Consider the following 17,956-nt stretch of genomic DNA (forward strand, 5'->3'; position numbering starts at 1 on the left):
ACACGGAAAGGCATGCCCAGTGCTGACGTTTAAGCGTGTGAGTGTTTCAACTTGGATGAGAGCTGGGGTATGCCCTCCACTGTACAGCCTGTTATTTTGCCGTGTTGCTCTCAGCCAATCCTCGGTAGTATAGTGGTCAGTATCCCCGCCTGTCACGCGGGAGACCCGGGTTCAATTCCCGGCCGGGGAGATGTACGTTTTTTTTTACTGTCAATTTTAAAAGAAGTGTCCCCTTCTTGACGCTGTTGGTCGTCAAGGACACCAATGTCTGTGTGTATGATGGATGTGCATAGTAGTATATATTACTGTCCATTTCTGGTAGGGATTTGGCTATGTATGGCAATGTCTAGTGATAGCTGTGTGTTTCTCACACGGAAAGGCATGCCCAGTGCTGACGTTTAAGCGTGTGAGTGTTTCAACTTGGATGAGAGCTGGGGTATGCCCTCCACTGTACAGCCTGTTATTTTGCCGTGTTGCTCTCAGCCAATCCTCGGTAGTATAGTGGTCAGTATCCCCGCCTGTCACGCGGGAGACCCGGGTTCAATTCCCGGCCGGGGAGATGTACGTTTTTTTTTACTGTCAATTTTAAAAGAAGTGTCCCCTTCTTGACGTTGTTGGTCGTCAAGGACACCAATGTCTGTGTGTATGATGGATGTGCATAGTAGTATATATTACTGTCCATTTCTGGTAGGGATTTGGCTATGTATGGCAATGTCTAGTGATAGCTGTGTGTTTCTCACACGGAAAGGCATGCCCAGTGCTGACGTTTAAGCGTGTGAGTGTTTCAACTTGGATGAGAACTGGGGTATGCCCTCCACTGTACAGCCTGTTATTTTGCCGTGTTGCTCTCAGCCAATCCTCGGTAGTATAGTGGTCAGTATCCCCGCCTGTCACGCGGGAGACCCGGGTTCAATTCCCGGCCGGGGAGATGTACGGTTTTTTTTACTGTCAATTTTAAAAGAAGTGTCCCCTTCTTGACGTTGTTGGTCGTCAAGGACACCAATGTCTGTGTGTATGATGGATGTGCATAGTAGTATATATTACTGTCCATTTCTGGTAGGGATTTGGCTATGTATGGCAATGTCTAGTGATAGCTGTGTGTTTCTCACACGGAAAGGCATGCCCAGTGCTGACGTTTAAGCGTGTGAGTGTTTCAACTTGGATGAGAGCTGGGGTATGCCCTCCACTGTACAGCCTGTTATTTTGCCGTCTTGCTCTCAGCCAATCCTCGGTAGTATAGTGGTCATTATCCCCGCCTGTCACGCGGGACACCCGGGTTCAATTCCCGGCCGGGGAGATGTACGGTTTTTTTTACTGTCAATTTTAGAAGAAGTGTCCCCTTCTTGACGTTGTTGGTCGTCAAGGACACCAATGTCTGTGTGTATGATGGATGTGCATAGAAGTATATATTACTGTCCATTTCTGGTAGGGATTTGGCTATGTATGGCAATGTCTAGTGATAGCTGTGTGTTTCTCACACGGAAAGGCATGCCCAGTGCTGACGTTTAAGCGTGTGAGTGTTTCAACTTGGATGAGAGCTGGGGTATGCCCTCCACTGTACAGCCTGTTATTTTGCCGTGTTGCTCTCAGCCAATCCTCGGTAGTATAGTGGTCAGTATCCCCGCCTGTCACGCGGGAGACCCGGGTTCAATTCCCGGCCGGGGAGATGTACGTTTTTTTTTACTGTCAATTTTAAAAGAAGTGTCCCCTTCTTGACGCTGTTGGTCGTCAAGGACACCAATGTCTGTGTGTATGATGGATGTGCATAGTAGTATATATTACTGTCCATTTCTGGTAGGGATTTGGCTATGTATGGCAATGTCTAGTGATAGCTGTGTGTTTCTCACACGGAAAGGCATGCCCAGTGCTGACGTTTAAGCGTGTGAGTGTTTCAACTTGGATGAGAGCTGGGGTATGCCCTCCACTGTACAGCCTGTTATTTTGCCGTGTTGCTCTCAGCCAATCCTCGGTAGTATAGTGGTCAGTATCCCCGCCTGTCACGCGGGAGACCCGGGTTCAATTCCCGGCCGGGGAGATGTACGTTTTTTTTTACTGTCAATTTTAAAAGAAGTGTCCCCTTCTTGACGTTGTTGGTCGTCAAGGACACCAATGTCTGTGTGTATGATGGATGTGCATAGAAGTATATATTACTGTCCATTTCTGGTAGGGATTTGGCTATGTATGGCAATGTCTAGTGATAGCTGTGTGTTTCTCACACGGAAAGGCATGCCCAGTGCTGACGTTTAAGCGTGTGAGTGTTTCAACTTGGATGAGAGCTGGGGTATGCCCTCCACTGTACAGCCTGTTATTTTGCCGTCTTGCTCTCAGCCAATCCTCGGTAGTATAGTGGTCAGTATCCCCGCCTGTCACGCGGGAGACCCGGGTTCAATTCCCGGCCGGGGAGATGTACGTTTTTTTTTACTGTCAATTTTAAAAGAAGTGTCCCCTTCTTGACGCTGTTGGTCGTCAAGGACACCAATGTCTGTGTGTATGATGGATGTGCATAGTAGTATATATTACTGTCCATTTCTGGTAGGGATTTGGCTATGTATGGCAATGTCTAGTGATAGCTGTGTGTTTCTCACACGGAAAGGCATGCCCAGTGCTGACGTTTAAGCGTGTGAGTGTTTCAACTTGGATGAGAGCTGGGGTATGCCCTCCACTGTACAGCCTGTTATTTTGCCGTGTTGCTCTCAGCCAATCCTCGGTAGTATAGTGGTCAGTATCCCCGCCTGTCACGCGGGAGACCCGGGTTCAATTCCCGGCCGGGGAGATGTACGTTTTTTTTTACTGTCAATTTTAAAAGAAGTGTCCCCTTCTTGACGCTGTTGGTCGTCAAGGACACCAATGTCTGTGTGTATGATGGATGTGCATAGTAGTATATATTACTGTCCATTTCTGGTAGGGATTTGGCTATGTATGGCAATGTCTAGTGATAGCTGTGTGTTTCTCACACGGAAAGGCATGCCCAGTGCTGACGTTTAAGCGTGTGAGTGTTTCAACTTGGATGAGAGCTGGGGTATGCCCTCCACTGTACAGCCTGTTATTTTGCCGTGTTGCTCTCAGCCAATCCTCGGTAGTATAGTGGTCAGTATCCCCGCCTGTCACGCGGGAGACCCGGGTTCAATTCCCGGCCGGGGAGATGTACGTTTTTTTTTACTGTCAATTTTAAAAGAAGTGTCCCCTTCTTGACGTTGTTGGTCGTCAAGGACACCAATGTCTGTGTGTATGATGGATGTGCACAGTAGTATATATTACTGTCCATTTCTGGTAGGGATTTGGCTATGTATGGCAATGTCTAGTGATAGCTGTGTGTTTCTCACACGGAAAGGCATGCCCAGTGCTGACGTTTAAGCGTGTGAGTGTTTCAACTTGGATGAGAGCTGGGGTATGCCCTCCACTGTACAGCCTGTTATTTTGCCGTGTTGCTCTCAGCCAATCCTCGGTAGTATAGTGGTCAGTATCCCCGCCTGTCACGCGGGAGACCCGGGTTCAATTCCCGGCCGGGGAGATGTACGTTTTTTTTTACTGTCAATTTTAAAAGAAGTGTCCCCTTCTTGACGCTGTTGGTCGTCAAGGACACCAATGTCTGTGTGTATGATGGATGTGCATAGTAGTATATATTACTGTCCATTTCTGGTAGGGATTTGGCTATGTATGGCAATGTCTAGTGATAGCTGTGTGTTTCTCACACGGAAAGGCATGCCCAGTGCTGACGTTTAAGCGTGTGAGTGTTTCAACTTGGATGAGAGCTGGGGTATGCCCTCCACTGTACAGCCTGTTATTTTGCCGTGTTGCTCTCAGCCAATCCTCGGTAGTATAGTGGTCAGTATCCCCGCCTGTCACGCGGGAGACCCGGGTTCAATTCCCGGCCGGGGAGATGTACGTTTTTTTTTACTGTCAATTTTAAAAGAAGTGTCCCCTTCTTGACGTTGTTGGTCGTCAAGGACACCAATGTCTGTGTGTATGATGGATGTGCATAGTAGTATATATTACTGTCCATTTCTGGTAGGGATTTGGCTATGTATGGCAATGTCTAGTGATAGCTGTGTGTTTCTCACACGGAAAGGCATGCCCAGTGCTGACGTTTAAGCGTGTGAGTGTTTCAACTTGGATGAGAACTGGGGTATGCCCTCCACTGTACAGCCTGTTATTTTGCCGTGTTGCTCTCAGCCAATCCTCGGTAGTATAGTGGTCAGTATCCCCGCCTGTCACGCGGGAGACCCGGGTTCAATTCCCGGCCGGGGAGATGTACGTTTTTTTTTACTGTCAATTTTAAAAGAAGTGTCCCCTTCTTGACGTTGTTGGTCGTCAAGGACACCAATGTCTGTGTGTATGATGGATGTGCATAGTAGTATATATTACTGTCCATTTCTGGTAGGGATTTGGCTATGTATGGCAATGTCTAGTGATAGCTGTGTGTTTCTCACACGGAAAGGCATGCCCAGTGCTGACGTTTAAGCGTGTGAGTGTTTCAACTTGGATGAGAGCTGGGGTATGCCCTCCACTGTACAGCCTGTTATTTTGCCGTCTTGCTCTCAGCCAATCCTCGGTAGTATAGTGGTCAGTATCCCCGCCTGTCACGCGGGAGACCCGGGTTCAATTCCCGGCCGGGGAGATGTACGTTTTTTTTTACTGTCAATTTTAAAAGAAGTGTCCCCTTCTTGACGTTGTTGGTCGTCAAGGACACCAATGTCTGTGTGTATGATGGATGTGCACAGTAGTATATATTACTGTCCATTTCTGGTAGGGATTTGGCTATGTATGGCAATGTCTAGTGATAGCTGTGTGTTTCTCACACGGAAAGGCATGCCCAGTGCTGACGTTTAAGCGTGTGAGTGTTTCAACTTGGATGAGAGCTGGGGTATGCCCTCCACTGTACAGCCTGTTATTTTGCCGTGTTGCTCTCAGCCAATCCTCGGTAGTATAGTGGTCAGTATCCCCGCCTGTCACGCGGGAGACCCGGGTTCAATTCCCGGCCGGGGAGATGTACGTTTTTTTTTACTGTCAATTTTAAAAGAAGTGTCCCCTTCTTGACGCTGTTGGTCGTCAAGGACACCAATGTCTGTGTGTATGATGGATGTGCATAGTAGTATATATTACTGTCCATTTCTGGTAGGGATTTGGCTATGTATGGCAATGTCTAGTGATAGCTGTGTGTTTCTCACACGGAAAGGCATGCCCAGTGCTGACGTTTAAGCGTGTGAGTGTTTCAACTTGGATGAGAGCTGGGGTATGCCCTCCACTGTACAGCCTGTTATTTTGCCGTGTTGCTCTCAGCCAATCCTCGGTAGTATAGTGGTCAGTATCCCCGCCTGTCACGCGGGAGACCCGGGTTCAATTCCCGGCCGGGGAGATGTACGTTTTTTTTTACTGTCAATTTTAAAAGAAGTGTCCCCTTCTTGACGTTGTTGGTCGTCAAGGACACCAATGTCTGTGTGTATGATGGATGTGCATAGTAGTATATATTACTGTCCATTTCTGGTAGGGATTTGGCTATGTATGGCAATGTCTAGTGATAGCTGTGTGTTTCTCACACGGAAAGGCATGCCCAGTGCTGACGTTTAAGCGTGTGAGTGTTTCAACTTGGATGAGAACTGGGGTATGCCCTCCACTGTACAGCCTGTTATTTTGCCGTGTTGCTCTCAGCCAATCCTCGGTAGTATAGTGGTCAGTATCCCCGCCTGTCACGCGGGAGACCCGGGTTCAATTCCCGGCCGGGGAGATGTACGGTTTTTTTTACTGTCAATTTTAAAAGAAGTGTCCCCTTCTTGACGTTGTTGGTCGTCAAGGACACCAATGTCTGTGTGTATGATGGATGTGCATAGTAGTATATATTACTGTCCATTTCTGGTAGGGATTTGGCTATGTATGGCAATGTCTAGTGATAGCTGTGTGTTTCTCACACGGAAAGGCATGCCCAGTGCTGACGTTTAAGCGTGTGAGTGTTTCAACTTGGATGAGAGCTGGGGTATGCTCTCCACTGTACAGCCTGTTATTTTGCCGTGTTGCTCTCAGCCAATCCTCGGTAGTATAGTTGTCAGTATCCCCGCCTGTCACGCGGGAGACCCGGGTTCAATTCCCGGCCGGGGAGATGTACGTTTTTTTTTACTGTCAATTTTAAAAGAAGTGTCCCCTTCTTGACGTTGTTGGTCGTCAAGGACACCAATGTCTGTGTGTATGATGGATGTGCACAGTAGTATATATTACTGTCCATTTCTGGTAGGGATTTGGCTATGTATGGCAATGTCTAGTGATAGCTGTGTGTTTCTCACACGGAAAGGCATGCCCAGTGCTGCCGTTTAAGCGTGTGAGTGTTTCAACTTGGATGAGAGCTGGGGTATGCCCTCCACTGTACAGCCTGTTATTTTGCCGTGTTGCTCTCAGCCAATCCTCGGTAGTATAGTGGTCAGTATCCCCGCCTGTCACGCGGGAGACCCGGGTTCAATTCCCGGCCGGGGAGATGTACGGTTTTTTTTACTGTCAATTTTAAAAGAAGTGTCCCCTTCTTGACGCTGTTGGTCGTCAAGGACACCAATGTCTGTGTGTATGATGGATGTGCATAGTAGTATATATTACTGTCCATTTCTGGTAGGGATTTGGCTATGTATGGCAATGTCTAGTGATAGCTGTGTGTTTCTCACACGGAAAGGCATGCCCAGTGCTGACGTTTAAGCGTGTGAGTGTTTCAACTTGGATGAGAGCTGGGGTATGCCCTCCACTGTACAGCCTGTTATTTTGCCGTGTTGCTCTCAGCCAATCCTCGGTAGTATAGTGGTCAGTATCCCCGCCTGTCACGCGGGAGACCCGGGTTCAATTCCCGGCCGGGGAGATGTACGTTTTTTTTACTGTCAATTTTAAAAGAAGTGTCCCCTTCTTGACGTTGTTGGTCGTCAAGGACACCAATGTCTGTGTGTATGATGGATGTGCATAGTAGTATATATTACTGTCTATTTCTGGTAGGGATTTGGCTATGTATGGCAATGTCTAGTGATAGCTGTGTGTTTCTCACACGGAAAGGCATGCCCAGTGCTGACGTTTAAGCGTGTGAGTGTTTCAACTTGGATGAGAGCTGGGGTATGCCCTCCACTGTACAGCCTGTTATTTTGCCGTGTTGCTCTCAGCCAATCCTCGGTAGTATAGTGGTCAGTATCCCCGCCTGTCACGCGGGAGACCCGGGTTCAATTCCCGGCCGGGGAGATGTACGTTTTTTTTTACTGTCAATTTTAAAAGAAGTGTCCCCTTCTTGACGCTGTTGGTCGTCAAGGACACCAATGTCTGTGTGTATGATGGATGTGCATAGTAGTATATATTACTGTCCATTTCTGGTAGGGATTTGGCTATGTATGGCAATGTCTAGTGATAGCTGTGTGTTTCTCACACGGAAAGGCATGCCCAGTGCTGACGTTTAAGCGTGTGAGTGTTTCAACTTGGATGAGAGCTGGGGTATGCCCTCCACTGTACAGCCTGTTATTTTGCCGTGTTGCTCTCAGCCAATCCTCGGTAGTATAGTGGTCAGTATCCCCGCCTGTCACGCGGGAGACCCGGGTTCAATTCCCGGCCGGGGAGATGTACGTTTTTTTTTACTGTCAATTTTAAAAGAAGTGTCCCCTTCTTGACGTTGTTGGTCGTCAAGGACACCAATGTCTGTGTGTATGATGGATGTGCATAGAAGTATATATTACTGTCCATTTCTGGTAGGGATTTGGCTATGTATGGCAATGTCTAGTGATAGCTGTGTGTTTCTCACACGGAAAGGCATGCCCAGTGCTGACGTTTAAGCGTGTGAGTGTTTCAACTTGGATGAGAGCTGGGGTATGCCCTCCACTGTACAGCCTGTTATTTTGCCGTGTTGCTCTCAGCCAATCCTCGGTAGTATAGTGGTCAGTATCCCCGCCTGTCACGCGGGAGACCCGGGTTCAATTCCCGGCCGGGGAGATGTACGTTTTTTTTTACTGTCAATTTTAAAAGAAGTGTCCCCTTCTTGACGCTGTTGGTCGTCAAGGACACCAATGTCTGTGTGTATGATGGATGTGCATAGTAGTATATATTACTGTCCATTTCTGGTAGGGATTTGGCTATGTATGGCAATGTCTAGTGATAGCTGTGTGTTTCTCACACGGAAAGGCATGCCCAGTGCTGACGTTTAAGCGTGTGAGTGTTTCAACTTGGATGAGAGCTGGGGTATGCCCTCCACTGTACAGCCTGTTATTTTGCCGTGTTGCTCTCAGCCAATCCTCGGTAGTATAGTGGTCAGTATCCCCGCCTGTCACGCGGGAGACCCGGGTTCAATTCCCGGCCGGGGAGATGTACGTTTTTTTTTACTGTCAATTTTAAAAGAAGTGTCCCCTTCTTGACGCTGTTGGTCGTCAAGGACACCAATGTCTGTGTGTATGATGGATGTGCATAGTAGTATATATTACTGTCCATTTCTGGTAGGGATTTGGCTATGTATGGCAATGTCTAGTGATAGCTGTGTGTTTCTCACACGGAAAGGCATGCCCAGTGCTGACGTTTAAGCGTGTGAGTGTTTCAACTTGGATGAGAGCTGGGGTATGCCCTCCACTGTACAGCCTGTTATTTTGCCGTGTTGCTCTCAGCCAATCCTCGGTAGTATAGTGGTCAGTATCCCCGCCTGTCACGCGGGAGACCCGGGTTCAATTCCCGGCCGGGGAGATGTACGTTTTTTTTTACTGTCAATTTTAAAAGAAGTGTCCCCTTCTTGACGTTGTTGGTCGTCAAGGACACCAATGTCTGTGTGTATGATGGATGTGCATAGAAGTATATATTACTGTCCATTTCTGGTAGGGATTTGGCTATGTATGGCAATGTCTAGTGATAGCTGTGTGTTTCTCACACGGAAAGGCATGCCCAGTGCTGACGTTTAAGCGTGTGAGTGTTTCAACTTGGATGAGAGCTGGGGTATGCCCTCCACTGTACAGCCTGTTATTTTGCCGTGTTGCTCTCAGCCAATCCTCGGTAGTATAGTGGTCAGTATCCCCGCCTGTCACGCGGGAGACCCGGGTTCAATTCCCGGCCGGGGAGATGTACGTTTTTTTTTACTGTCAATTTTAAAAGAAGTGTCCCCTTCTTGACGCTGTTGGTCGTCAAGGACACCAATGTCTGTGTGTATGATGGATGTGCATAGTAGTATATATTACTGTCCATTTCTGGTAGGGATTTGGCTATGTATGGCAATGTCTAGTGATAGCTGTGTGTTTCTCACACGGAAAGGCATGCCCAGTGCTGACGTTTAAGCGTGTGAGTGTTTCAACTTGGATGAGAGCTGGGGTATGCCCTCCACTGTACAGCCTGTTATTTTGCCGTGTTGCTCTCAGCCAATCCTCGGTAGTATAGTGGTCAGTATCCCCGCCTGTCACGCGGGAGACCCGGGTTCAATTCCCGGCCGGGGAGATGTACGTTTTTTTTTACTGTCAATTTTAAAAGAAGTGTCCCCTTCTTGACGTTGTTGGTCGTCAAGGACACCAATGTCTGTGTGTATGATGGATGTGCATAGTAGTATATATTACTGTCCATTTCTGGTAGGGATTTGGCTATGTATGGCAATGTCTAGTGATAGCTGTGTGTTTCTCACACGGAAAGGCATGCCCAGTGCTGACGTTTAAGCGTGTGAGTGTTTCAACTTGGATGAGAACTGGGATATGCCCTCCACTGTACAGCCTGTTATTTTGCCGTGTTGCTCTCAGCCAATCCTCGGTAGTATAGTGGTCAGTATCCCCGCCTGTCACGCGGGAGACCCGGGTTCAATTCCCGGCCGGGGAGATGTACGGTTTTTTTTACTGTCAATTTTAAAAGAAGTGTCCCCTTCTTGACGTTGTTGGTCGTCAAGGACACCAATGTCTGTGTGTATGATGGATGCGCATAGTAGTATATATTACTGTCCATTTCTGGTAGGGATTTGGCTATGTATGGCAATGTCTAGTGATAGCTGTGTGTTTCTCACACGGAAAGGCATGCCCAGTGCTGACGTTTAAGCGTGTGAGTGTTTCAACTTGGATGAGAGCTGGGGTATGCTCTCCACTGTACAGCCTGTTATTTTGCCGTGTTGCTCTCAGCCAATCGTCGGTAGTATAGTGGTCAGTATCCCCGCCTGTCACGCGGGAGACCCGGGTTCAATTCCCGGCCGGGGAGATGTACGTTTTTTTTTACTGTCAATTTTAAAAGAAGTGTCCCCTTCTTGACGTTGTTGGTCGTCAAGGACACCAATGTCTGTGTGTATGATGGATGTGCACAGTAGTATATATTACTGTCCATTTCTGGTAGGGATTTGGCTATGTATGGCAATGTCTAGTGATAGCTGTGTGTTTCTCACACGGAAAGGCATGCCCAGTGCTGACGTTTAAGCGTGTGAGTGTTTCAACTTGGATGAGAGCTGGGGTATGCCCTCCACTGTACAGCCTGTTATTTTGCCGTGTTGCTCTCAGCCAATCCTCGGTAGTATAGTGGTCAGTATCCCCGCCTGTCACGCGGGAGACCCAGGTTCAATTCCCGGCCGGGGAGATGTACGTTTTTTTTTACTGTCAATTTTAAAAGAAGTGTCCCCTTCTTGACGCTGTTGGTCGTCAAGGACACCAATGTCTGTGTGTATGATGGATGTGCATAGTAGTATATATTACTGTCCATTTCTGGTAGGGATTTGGCTATGTATGGCAATGTCTAGTGATAGCTGTGTGTTTCTCACACGGAAAGGCATGCCCAGTGCTGACGTTTAAGCGTGTGAGTGTTTCAACTTGGATGAGAGCTGGGGTATGCCCTCCACTGTACAGCCTGTTATTTTGCCGTGTTGCTCTCAGCCAATCCTCGGTAGTATAGTGGTCAGTATCCCCGCCTGTCACGCGGGAGACCCGGGTTCAATTCCCGGCCGGGGAGATGTACGTTTTTTTTTACTGTCAATTTTAAAAGAAGTGTCCCCTTCTTGACGCTGTTGGTCGTCAAGGACACCAATGTCTGTGTGTATGATGGATGTGCATAGTAGTATATATTACTGTCCATTTCTGGTAGGGATTTGGCTATGTATGGCAATGTCTAGTGATAGCTGTGTGTTTCTCACACGGAAAGGCATGCCCAGTGCTGACGTTTAAGCGTGTGAGTGTTTCAACTTGGATGAGAGCTGGGGTATGCCCTCCACTGTACAGCCTGTTATTTTGCCGTGTTGCTCTCAGCCAATCCTCGGTAGTATAGTGGTCAGTATCCCCGCCTGTCACGCGGGAGACCCGGGTTCAATTCCCGGCCGGGGAGATGTACGTTTTTTTTTACTGTCAATTTTAAAAGAAGTGTCCCCTTCTTGACGTTGTTGGTCGTCAAGGACACCAATGTCTGTGTGTATGATGGATGTGCATAGTAGTATATATTACTGTCCATTTCTGGTAGGGATTTGGCTATGTATGGCAATGTCTAGTGATAGCTGTGTGTTTCTCACACGGAAAGGCATGCCCAGTGCTGACGTTTAAGCGTGTGAGTGTTTCAACTTGGATGAGAGCTGGGGTATGCCCTCCACTGTACAGCCTGTTATTTTGCCGTGTTGCTCTCAGCCAATCCTCGGTAGTATAGTGGTCAGTATCCCCGCCTGTCACGCGGGAGACCTGGGTTCAATTCCCGGCCGGGGAGATGTACGTTTTTTTTTACTGTCAATTTTAAAAGAAGTGTCCCCTTCTTGACGTTGTTGGTCGTCAAGGACACCAATGTCTGTGTGTATGATGGATGTGCATAGTAGTATATATTACTGTCCATTTCTGGTAGGGATTTGGCTATGTATGGCAATGTCTAGTGATAGCTGTGTGTTTCTCACACGGAAAGGCATGCCCAGTGCTGACGTTTAAGCGTGTGAGTGTTTCAACTTGGATGAGAGCTGGGGTATGCCCTCCACTGTACAGCCTGTTATTTTGCCGTGTTGCTCTCAGCCAATCCTCGGTAGTATAGTGGTCAGTATCCCCGCCTGTCACGCGGGAGACCCGGGTTCAATTCCCGGCCGGGGAGATGTACGTTTTTTTTACTGTCAATTTTAAAAGAAGTGTCCCCTTCTTGACGTTGTTGGTCGTCAAGGACACCAATGTCTGTGTGTATGATGGATGTGCATAGTAGTATATATTACTGTCCATTTCTGGTAGGGATTTGGCTATGTATGGCAATGTCTAGTGATAGCTGTGTGTTTCTCACACGGAAAGGCATGCCCAGTGCTGACGTTTAAGCGTGTGAGTGTTTCAACTTGGATGAGAGCTGGGGTATGCCCTCCACTGTACAGCCTGTTATTTTGCCGTGTTGCTCTCAGCCAATCCTCGGTAGTATAGTGGTCAGTATCCCCGCCTGTCACGCGGGAGACCCGGGTTCAATTCCCGGCCGGGGAGATGTACGTTTTTTTTTACTGTCAATTTTAAAAGAAGTGTCCCCTTCTTGACGTTGTTGGTCGTCAAGGACACCAATGTCTGTGTGTATGATGGATGTGCATAGTAGTATATATTACTGTCCATTTCTGGTAGGGATTTGGCTATGTATGGCAATGTCTAGTGATAGGTGTGTGTTTCTCACACGGAAAGGCATGCCCAGTGCTGACGTTTAAGCGTGTGAGTGTTTCAACTTGGATGAGAGCTGGGGTATGCCCTCCACTGTACAGCCTGTTATTTTGCCGTGTTGCTCTCAGCCAATCCTCGGTAGTATAGTGGTCAGTATCCCCGCCTGTCACGCGGGAGACCCGGGTTCAATTCCCGGCCGGGGAGATGTACGGTTTTTTTTACTATCAATTTTAAAAGAAGTGTCCCCTTCTTGACGTTGTTGGTCGTCAAGGACACCAATGTCTGTGTGTATGATGGATGTGCATAGTAGTATATATTACTGTCCATTTCTGGTAGGGATTTGGCTATGTATGGCAATGTCTAGTGATAGCTGTGTGTTTCTCACACGGAAAGGCATGCCCAGTGCTGACGTTTAAGCGTGTGAGTGTTTCAACTTGGATGAGAGCTGGGGTATGCCCTCCACTGTACAGCCTGTTATTTTGCCGTGTTGCTCTCAGCCAATCCTCGGTAGTATAGTGGTCAGTATCCCCGCCTGTCACGCGGGAGACCCGGGTTCAATTCACGGCCGGGGAGATGTACGTTTTTTTTTACTGTCAATTTTAAAAGAAGTGTCCCCTTCTTGACGTTGTTGGTCGTCAAGGACACCAATGTCTGTGTGTATGATGGATGTGCATAGTAGTATATATTACTGTCCATTTCTGGTAGGGATTTGGCTATGTATGGCAATGTCTAGTGATAGCTGTGTGTTTCTCACACGGAAAGGCATGCCCAGTGCTGACGTTTAAGCGTGTGAGTGTTTCAACTTGGATGAGAGCTGGGGTATGCCCTCCACTGTACAGCCTGTTATTTTGCCGTGTTGCTCTCAGCCAATCCTCGGTAGTATAGTGGTCAGTATCCCCGCCTGTCACGCGGGAGACCCGGGTTCAATTCCCGGCCGGGGAGATGTACGTTTTTTTTCACTGTCAGTTTTAAAAGAAGTGTCCCCTTCTTGACGTTGTTGGTCGTCAAGGACACCAATGTCTGTGTGTATGATGGATGTGCATAGTAGTATATATTACTGTCCATTTCTGGTAGGGATTTGGCTATGTATGGCAATGTCTAGTGATAGCTGTGTGTTTCTCACACGGAAAGGCATGCCCAGTGCTGACGTTTAAGCGTGTGAGTGTTTCAACTTGGATGAGAGCTGGGGTATGCCCTCCACTGTACAGCCTGTTATTTTGCCGTGTTGCTCTCAGCCAATCCTCGGTAGTATAGTGGTCAGTATCCCCGCCTGTCACGCGGGAGACCCGGGTTCAATTCCCGGCCGGGGAGATGTACGTTATTTTTTTACTGTCAATTTTAAAAGAAGTGTCCCCTTCTTGACGTTGTTGGTCGTCAAGGACACCAATGTCTGTGTGTATGATGGATGTGCATAGTAGTATATATTACTGTCCATTTCTGGTAGGGATTTGGCTATGTATGGCAATGTCTAGTGATAGCTGTGTGTTTCTCACACGGAAAGGCATGCCCAGTGCTGACGTTTAAGCGTGTGAGTGTTTCAACTTGGATGAGAGCTGGGGTATGCCCTCCACTGTACAGCCTGTTATTTTGCCGTGTTGCCCTCAGCCAATCCTCGGTAGTATAGTGGTCAGTATCCCCGCCTGTCACGCGGGAGACCCGGGTTCAATTCCCGGCCGGGGAGATGTACGGTTTTTTTTACTGTCAATTTTAAAAGAAGTGTCCCCTTCTTGACGTTGTTGGTCGTCAAGGACACCAATGTCTGTGTGTATGATGGATGTGCATAGTAGTATATATTACTGTCCATTTCTGGTAGGGATTTGGCTATGTATGGCAATGTCTAGTGATAGCTGTGTGTTTCTCACACGGAAAGGCATGCCCAGTGCTGACGTTTAAGCGTGTGAGTGTTTCAACTTGGATGAGAGCTGGGGTATGCCCTCCACTGTACAGCCTGTTATTTTGCCGTGTTGCTCTCAGCCAATCCTCGGTAGTATAGTGGTCAGTATCCCCGCCTGTCACGCGGGAGACCCGGATTCAATTCTTCTTTGTGTCTGTTATTTGAAAATTGCTAGTCGGCCTGCACGCCGTATGTGTTCTTGCATCAAGGTGTCAAGAGAAACTGGGTTATTAAGTAGGTACTGTGATCATGTAACGCCAGTGATTTGCCTACTTCCAATGATCCCAGAGAAAGGCTGCACCGCGAAATCCCAGAACGTGGTCGACGAATTAAGTCGTTAATCTGTTAATTTGGATGGGCAAGTGATGAGATGGTATATCCATTTACTGTTTATACGTTAGGATTTTACAAAAGTAAATATTTCGAAATTGCTTTACTACGTTCAACGTTTGACATAGCTGGCGTGACGGTAATGTCCTCATCAATATAATTGGTAATCGACTGACAGGCTCTACTGAAAGAGACATTGCATTGTGAGCATAATCATTCGCATTTACATGCACAGCGGTTCGGGTTTATCGTGATATCACTATTGAAGACAATTTAAAATAAAATAAAATAAAAAATTCTATGAGTCGCCAGCACCTGACGACAGATCACCATATACGGACTTACAGAACTTTTGGTACCAGCATATCGACCCACGATAGATTCATACCATGCCTTAATCCACAAAAGATTGTACTCAGATTTATCCAGGTCTTAGAATAACAAATATACTTCGGACATAAAACTGGAAGGTGCAAAACTACCTTTGGAGACATGGACTTATATCCATAGCCTCTTAGTAGGAAAATAATTTGTCGCCAGCAATCCAGTTGATTCTACCAATTTAGAAAATATTTAACTACATACCCGAACATGTATAACAATTCGTTCAATGTGCTTTTCAAAGCCAACAACGAAACGGGAACTAATACTGTTTATTGATGACGATTTGAAATATCGACTCCATGTGATGAAAACATCAGGAAGTCAGGCAGAACTTGCGTGACCGTGATTCTCCCAGAATAGATACAAAAATAGGGCATCAGCACCTCTACAAATGTAATTTCATGAGAATGGCTGTGGTCATTGTGGTCAATGACCAATACGGCATCTTCTGAAAATAGCCTCTTCATATCTGGAATGACAGTCCAAGCAGATGGAAGCAACACAGGGTGTAACTGCATGTCAGTTTTTGATCCCGAACTCGGATATCCAGATTCTGTTGCATTAGATCTCGGATGTAGCTACTCATAACAGGTTTTCAGTCAGTGTATGGTTTCAGAAGGATGTTACCAAGTGTCCTAGTATCCCAACTGCTTAAATGATTACTGTGACAGGATTGTCTGGTTTACAAACAGCAGTCATGTACCGGGAATATCAATGTATGCAACAGGAAACAACAAACACACCTTTCTTGGTTGTTTCACTTTATGAAGCTTGTGCGTATACGTATTTGGACCCACAGTTTCACTGAGTGCTACACAGAACGGTCCCTACATCCTGCAAGAGAAACGCTTGTGTACTGCAATTGAATTTAATAGTTATATATTGTAGTGCTGACAAAAGGTGAGACAAGATAGATGTGTCTGTCCAATTTTCTACCAGGCTAGTTATTAATAACAGTCTTATCAGGCATAGCGGACAATCGCTCACGCTGATTATGAACAAAAAAGCATCAGAACAGTCACAAGGTATTTTCCTCAATGATAGCGAGTCTGACATTCGCAAGGTTTAATTAGCGTTGCGGCAATTTAAACACGCAGGTAATGAGGAAGATGTCCATCAATCATCGGAAGTTCTGATCCTGAATTTGTAATTAGTGCCCCTTCTCTGTTTCCAGACGGTTAGTTATACCTGGTTAATATTTTAGAAAAACTTTGAGCCAATTAGTAGGTTAATTAGAAGATCCAAATTTGTAAAACTGCAATTCTGTTCAAGTCCGGCACATTTTCAATACAGTATGATCTCGATGAATTTGTGTGTACAAAAGAGTAGTAACTGCTTGTAGCGACAGGTTGGACGCGACTGTTGAATAGATGGAAGACAAAGGCGGTGGTGCCGTTTGCCAGGTTTGACTGCTTTAGTTCGCGTGAGTTATGCCTGTCTGGGAAGTGAATGCCACAACGGAACTATACGACCTCTACGTGTACGCCCCAGTAGAGTGGAATATCCAAGATAAACTGCTGCGTGGTATCTCAACGGGCCAGCAATTATTAAACAGTCTGGAATACTGGAATAGTGGTCGTCCACACACACACACACACACACACACACACACACACACACACACACACACACACACACACACACACACACACACACACACACACACACACACACACACACACACACACACACACACACACTCACTCACTCACTCACTCACTCACTCACTCACTCACTCACTCACTCACACACTTACTCACTCAAACACACACACTCACTCACTCAAACACACAAACACACACAAACACACACACAAACACACACACAAACACACACATCAATTCGATCCCGGATCTTCGCAAGCCGGAGAGAGAGAGACAATGCCCCAGTACAAGAGAGTGAGTGAGACGATGGACAGTAAAATTCTAGAATATTACAGATATAAATATAAAACTAGCGTGAAAAACTAAAACATTGCAATCAAAGAAGACAATACAATATAAAACACGGGCTATAGATCGCCAGCAACTGAAGGTAGATCACCATGCTATGGACGCCCTAGTACTAGGTTTCCATTCAAAACTAAATGAAAAATCACATCAAACCTAAATTAAAAATGAAAGCAAACTAAATTTAAAATGAGGAACATGACATTTCGGAGAATATTCTTACTCATTCTTCATGAGTACACACTGAAAAACCTCGTTCCTCATATCAAACAAGCTGACACCCATGAAATCTTGCATTTTATGTGTATCATGTCTATATGCCATTCAAAGACTTACATTAAAATCACTTACTAATCTGCTTCAAACGATACCTCGAGTATGGTGTGAAACTCAAAGCCATACAGATCCGACACGCCTTCGGGATGCAGCTCTACGGTGCCGTTAAAAGAGTCAGCTTTGCAGAAAATATTGGAACAAAGTAGCAAGTTTTCTAAAGCTGCCATTTTCCACGACGCAAAGTCCAGAAGGAAAAAAAATGGTAATCAAATTCGATAATTACTTGTGAACTACTTTTATGCTGCTTAAGGCTGAGTCGTCACTCCTTCCTATCCTGTCGTGAGTTGGACGTGCTGCAAGACTTTCACGTGGTGCAAAGGTGATACGAGGCTGTAGGACAGGAGAAAGTTCAGTTGCCGTTCAGTTTCCCATAACGAAATTGAAAAGAACCAAATATGTTCGGCCTCAGTTTGGTGAGTGTTTTGGTCAGGTTCAGTAGTGGTGCCTACGGCTTACAGAGGGTGCTGATGATGGTTTACATTAAATAACGTCATGTCATGTTGATGTAAGTGTCACTGTTGAGGGACAAGTAG

General features: G+C 46.5%; 33 non-coding genes across 33 annotated transcripts; all 33 read left to right on the forward strand.

Moving 5' to 3' along the window:
• The first annotated feature begins 118 nt into the window (after positions 1-118).
• Trnad-guc (transfer RNA aspartic acid (anticodon GUC)) lies at positions 119-190 on the forward strand. Its single transcript has one exon. It is a non-coding gene; the product is annotated as a tRNA-Asp (tRNA).
• A 297-nt stretch (positions 191-487) lies between these two features.
• Positions 488-559, forward strand: Trnad-guc (transfer RNA aspartic acid (anticodon GUC)). The gene has a single exon. It is a non-coding gene; the product is annotated as a tRNA-Asp (tRNA).
• A 297-nt stretch (positions 560-856) lies between these two features.
• On the forward strand, positions 857-928 carry Trnad-guc (transfer RNA aspartic acid (anticodon GUC)). The gene has a single exon. It is a non-coding gene; the product is annotated as a tRNA-Asp (tRNA).
• Positions 929-1,594: 666 nt separating this feature from the next.
• Positions 1,595-1,666, forward strand: Trnad-guc (transfer RNA aspartic acid (anticodon GUC)). Its single transcript has one exon. It is a non-coding gene; the product is annotated as a tRNA-Asp (tRNA).
• Positions 1,667-1,963: 297 nt separating this feature from the next.
• On the forward strand, positions 1,964-2,035 carry Trnad-guc (transfer RNA aspartic acid (anticodon GUC)). Its single transcript has one exon. It is a non-coding gene; the product is annotated as a tRNA-Asp (tRNA).
• A 297-nt stretch (positions 2,036-2,332) lies between these two features.
• On the forward strand, positions 2,333-2,404 carry Trnad-guc (transfer RNA aspartic acid (anticodon GUC)). Its single transcript has one exon. It is a non-coding gene; the product is annotated as a tRNA-Asp (tRNA).
• A 297-nt stretch (positions 2,405-2,701) lies between these two features.
• Trnad-guc (transfer RNA aspartic acid (anticodon GUC)) lies at positions 2,702-2,773 on the forward strand. The gene has a single exon. It is a non-coding gene; the product is annotated as a tRNA-Asp (tRNA).
• A 297-nt stretch (positions 2,774-3,070) lies between these two features.
• Trnad-guc (transfer RNA aspartic acid (anticodon GUC)) lies at positions 3,071-3,142 on the forward strand. The gene has a single exon. It is a non-coding gene; the product is annotated as a tRNA-Asp (tRNA).
• A 297-nt stretch (positions 3,143-3,439) lies between these two features.
• Trnad-guc (transfer RNA aspartic acid (anticodon GUC)) lies at positions 3,440-3,511 on the forward strand. The gene has a single exon. It is a non-coding gene; the product is annotated as a tRNA-Asp (tRNA).
• A 297-nt stretch (positions 3,512-3,808) lies between these two features.
• On the forward strand, positions 3,809-3,880 carry Trnad-guc (transfer RNA aspartic acid (anticodon GUC)). Its single transcript has one exon. It is a non-coding gene; the product is annotated as a tRNA-Asp (tRNA).
• Positions 3,881-4,177: 297 nt separating this feature from the next.
• Positions 4,178-4,249, forward strand: Trnad-guc (transfer RNA aspartic acid (anticodon GUC)). The gene has a single exon. It is a non-coding gene; the product is annotated as a tRNA-Asp (tRNA).
• Positions 4,250-4,546: 297 nt separating this feature from the next.
• Positions 4,547-4,618, forward strand: Trnad-guc (transfer RNA aspartic acid (anticodon GUC)). Its single transcript has one exon. It is a non-coding gene; the product is annotated as a tRNA-Asp (tRNA).
• A 297-nt stretch (positions 4,619-4,915) lies between these two features.
• Trnad-guc (transfer RNA aspartic acid (anticodon GUC)) lies at positions 4,916-4,987 on the forward strand. Its single transcript has one exon. It is a non-coding gene; the product is annotated as a tRNA-Asp (tRNA).
• Positions 4,988-5,284: 297 nt separating this feature from the next.
• Positions 5,285-5,356, forward strand: Trnad-guc (transfer RNA aspartic acid (anticodon GUC)). Its single transcript has one exon. It is a non-coding gene; the product is annotated as a tRNA-Asp (tRNA).
• A 297-nt stretch (positions 5,357-5,653) lies between these two features.
• Trnad-guc (transfer RNA aspartic acid (anticodon GUC)) lies at positions 5,654-5,725 on the forward strand. Its single transcript has one exon. It is a non-coding gene; the product is annotated as a tRNA-Asp (tRNA).
• A 666-nt stretch (positions 5,726-6,391) lies between these two features.
• On the forward strand, positions 6,392-6,463 carry Trnad-guc (transfer RNA aspartic acid (anticodon GUC)). Its single transcript has one exon. It is a non-coding gene; the product is annotated as a tRNA-Asp (tRNA).
• A 297-nt stretch (positions 6,464-6,760) lies between these two features.
• On the forward strand, positions 6,761-6,832 carry Trnad-guc (transfer RNA aspartic acid (anticodon GUC)). The gene has a single exon. It is a non-coding gene; the product is annotated as a tRNA-Asp (tRNA).
• A 296-nt stretch (positions 6,833-7,128) lies between these two features.
• Trnad-guc (transfer RNA aspartic acid (anticodon GUC)) lies at positions 7,129-7,200 on the forward strand. The gene has a single exon. It is a non-coding gene; the product is annotated as a tRNA-Asp (tRNA).
• Positions 7,201-7,497: 297 nt separating this feature from the next.
• Positions 7,498-7,569, forward strand: Trnad-guc (transfer RNA aspartic acid (anticodon GUC)). The gene has a single exon. It is a non-coding gene; the product is annotated as a tRNA-Asp (tRNA).
• A 297-nt stretch (positions 7,570-7,866) lies between these two features.
• Positions 7,867-7,938, forward strand: Trnad-guc (transfer RNA aspartic acid (anticodon GUC)). Its single transcript has one exon. It is a non-coding gene; the product is annotated as a tRNA-Asp (tRNA).
• Positions 7,939-8,235: 297 nt separating this feature from the next.
• Positions 8,236-8,307, forward strand: Trnad-guc (transfer RNA aspartic acid (anticodon GUC)). Its single transcript has one exon. It is a non-coding gene; the product is annotated as a tRNA-Asp (tRNA).
• Positions 8,308-8,604: 297 nt separating this feature from the next.
• On the forward strand, positions 8,605-8,676 carry Trnad-guc (transfer RNA aspartic acid (anticodon GUC)). Its single transcript has one exon. It is a non-coding gene; the product is annotated as a tRNA-Asp (tRNA).
• A 297-nt stretch (positions 8,677-8,973) lies between these two features.
• Positions 8,974-9,045, forward strand: Trnad-guc (transfer RNA aspartic acid (anticodon GUC)). Its single transcript has one exon. It is a non-coding gene; the product is annotated as a tRNA-Asp (tRNA).
• Positions 9,046-9,342: 297 nt separating this feature from the next.
• Trnad-guc (transfer RNA aspartic acid (anticodon GUC)) lies at positions 9,343-9,414 on the forward strand. Its single transcript has one exon. It is a non-coding gene; the product is annotated as a tRNA-Asp (tRNA).
• Positions 9,415-9,711: 297 nt separating this feature from the next.
• Positions 9,712-9,783, forward strand: Trnad-guc (transfer RNA aspartic acid (anticodon GUC)). The gene has a single exon. It is a non-coding gene; the product is annotated as a tRNA-Asp (tRNA).
• A 1,035-nt stretch (positions 9,784-10,818) lies between these two features.
• On the forward strand, positions 10,819-10,890 carry Trnad-guc (transfer RNA aspartic acid (anticodon GUC)). The gene has a single exon. It is a non-coding gene; the product is annotated as a tRNA-Asp (tRNA).
• Positions 10,891-11,187: 297 nt separating this feature from the next.
• On the forward strand, positions 11,188-11,259 carry Trnad-guc (transfer RNA aspartic acid (anticodon GUC)). The gene has a single exon. It is a non-coding gene; the product is annotated as a tRNA-Asp (tRNA).
• Positions 11,260-11,925: 666 nt separating this feature from the next.
• Positions 11,926-11,997, forward strand: Trnad-guc (transfer RNA aspartic acid (anticodon GUC)). The gene has a single exon. It is a non-coding gene; the product is annotated as a tRNA-Asp (tRNA).
• Positions 11,998-12,293: 296 nt separating this feature from the next.
• Trnad-guc (transfer RNA aspartic acid (anticodon GUC)) lies at positions 12,294-12,365 on the forward strand. The gene has a single exon. It is a non-coding gene; the product is annotated as a tRNA-Asp (tRNA).
• Positions 12,366-12,662: 297 nt separating this feature from the next.
• On the forward strand, positions 12,663-12,734 carry Trnad-guc (transfer RNA aspartic acid (anticodon GUC)). Its single transcript has one exon. It is a non-coding gene; the product is annotated as a tRNA-Asp (tRNA).
• A 666-nt stretch (positions 12,735-13,400) lies between these two features.
• On the forward strand, positions 13,401-13,472 carry Trnad-guc (transfer RNA aspartic acid (anticodon GUC)). The gene has a single exon. It is a non-coding gene; the product is annotated as a tRNA-Asp (tRNA).
• A 297-nt stretch (positions 13,473-13,769) lies between these two features.
• Positions 13,770-13,841, forward strand: Trnad-guc (transfer RNA aspartic acid (anticodon GUC)). The gene has a single exon. It is a non-coding gene; the product is annotated as a tRNA-Asp (tRNA).
• A 298-nt stretch (positions 13,842-14,139) lies between these two features.
• Positions 14,140-14,211, forward strand: Trnad-guc (transfer RNA aspartic acid (anticodon GUC)). The gene has a single exon. It is a non-coding gene; the product is annotated as a tRNA-Asp (tRNA).
• Positions 14,212-17,956: the final 3,745 nt, after the last annotated feature.

Source organism: Haliotis asinina, chromosome 9, assembly GCF_037392515.1.
Source record: "Haliotis asinina isolate JCU_RB_2024 chromosome 9, JCU_Hal_asi_v2, whole genome shotgun sequence".
NCBI lineage: Eukaryota > Metazoa > Mollusca > Gastropoda > Lepetellida > Haliotidae > Haliotis > Haliotis asinina.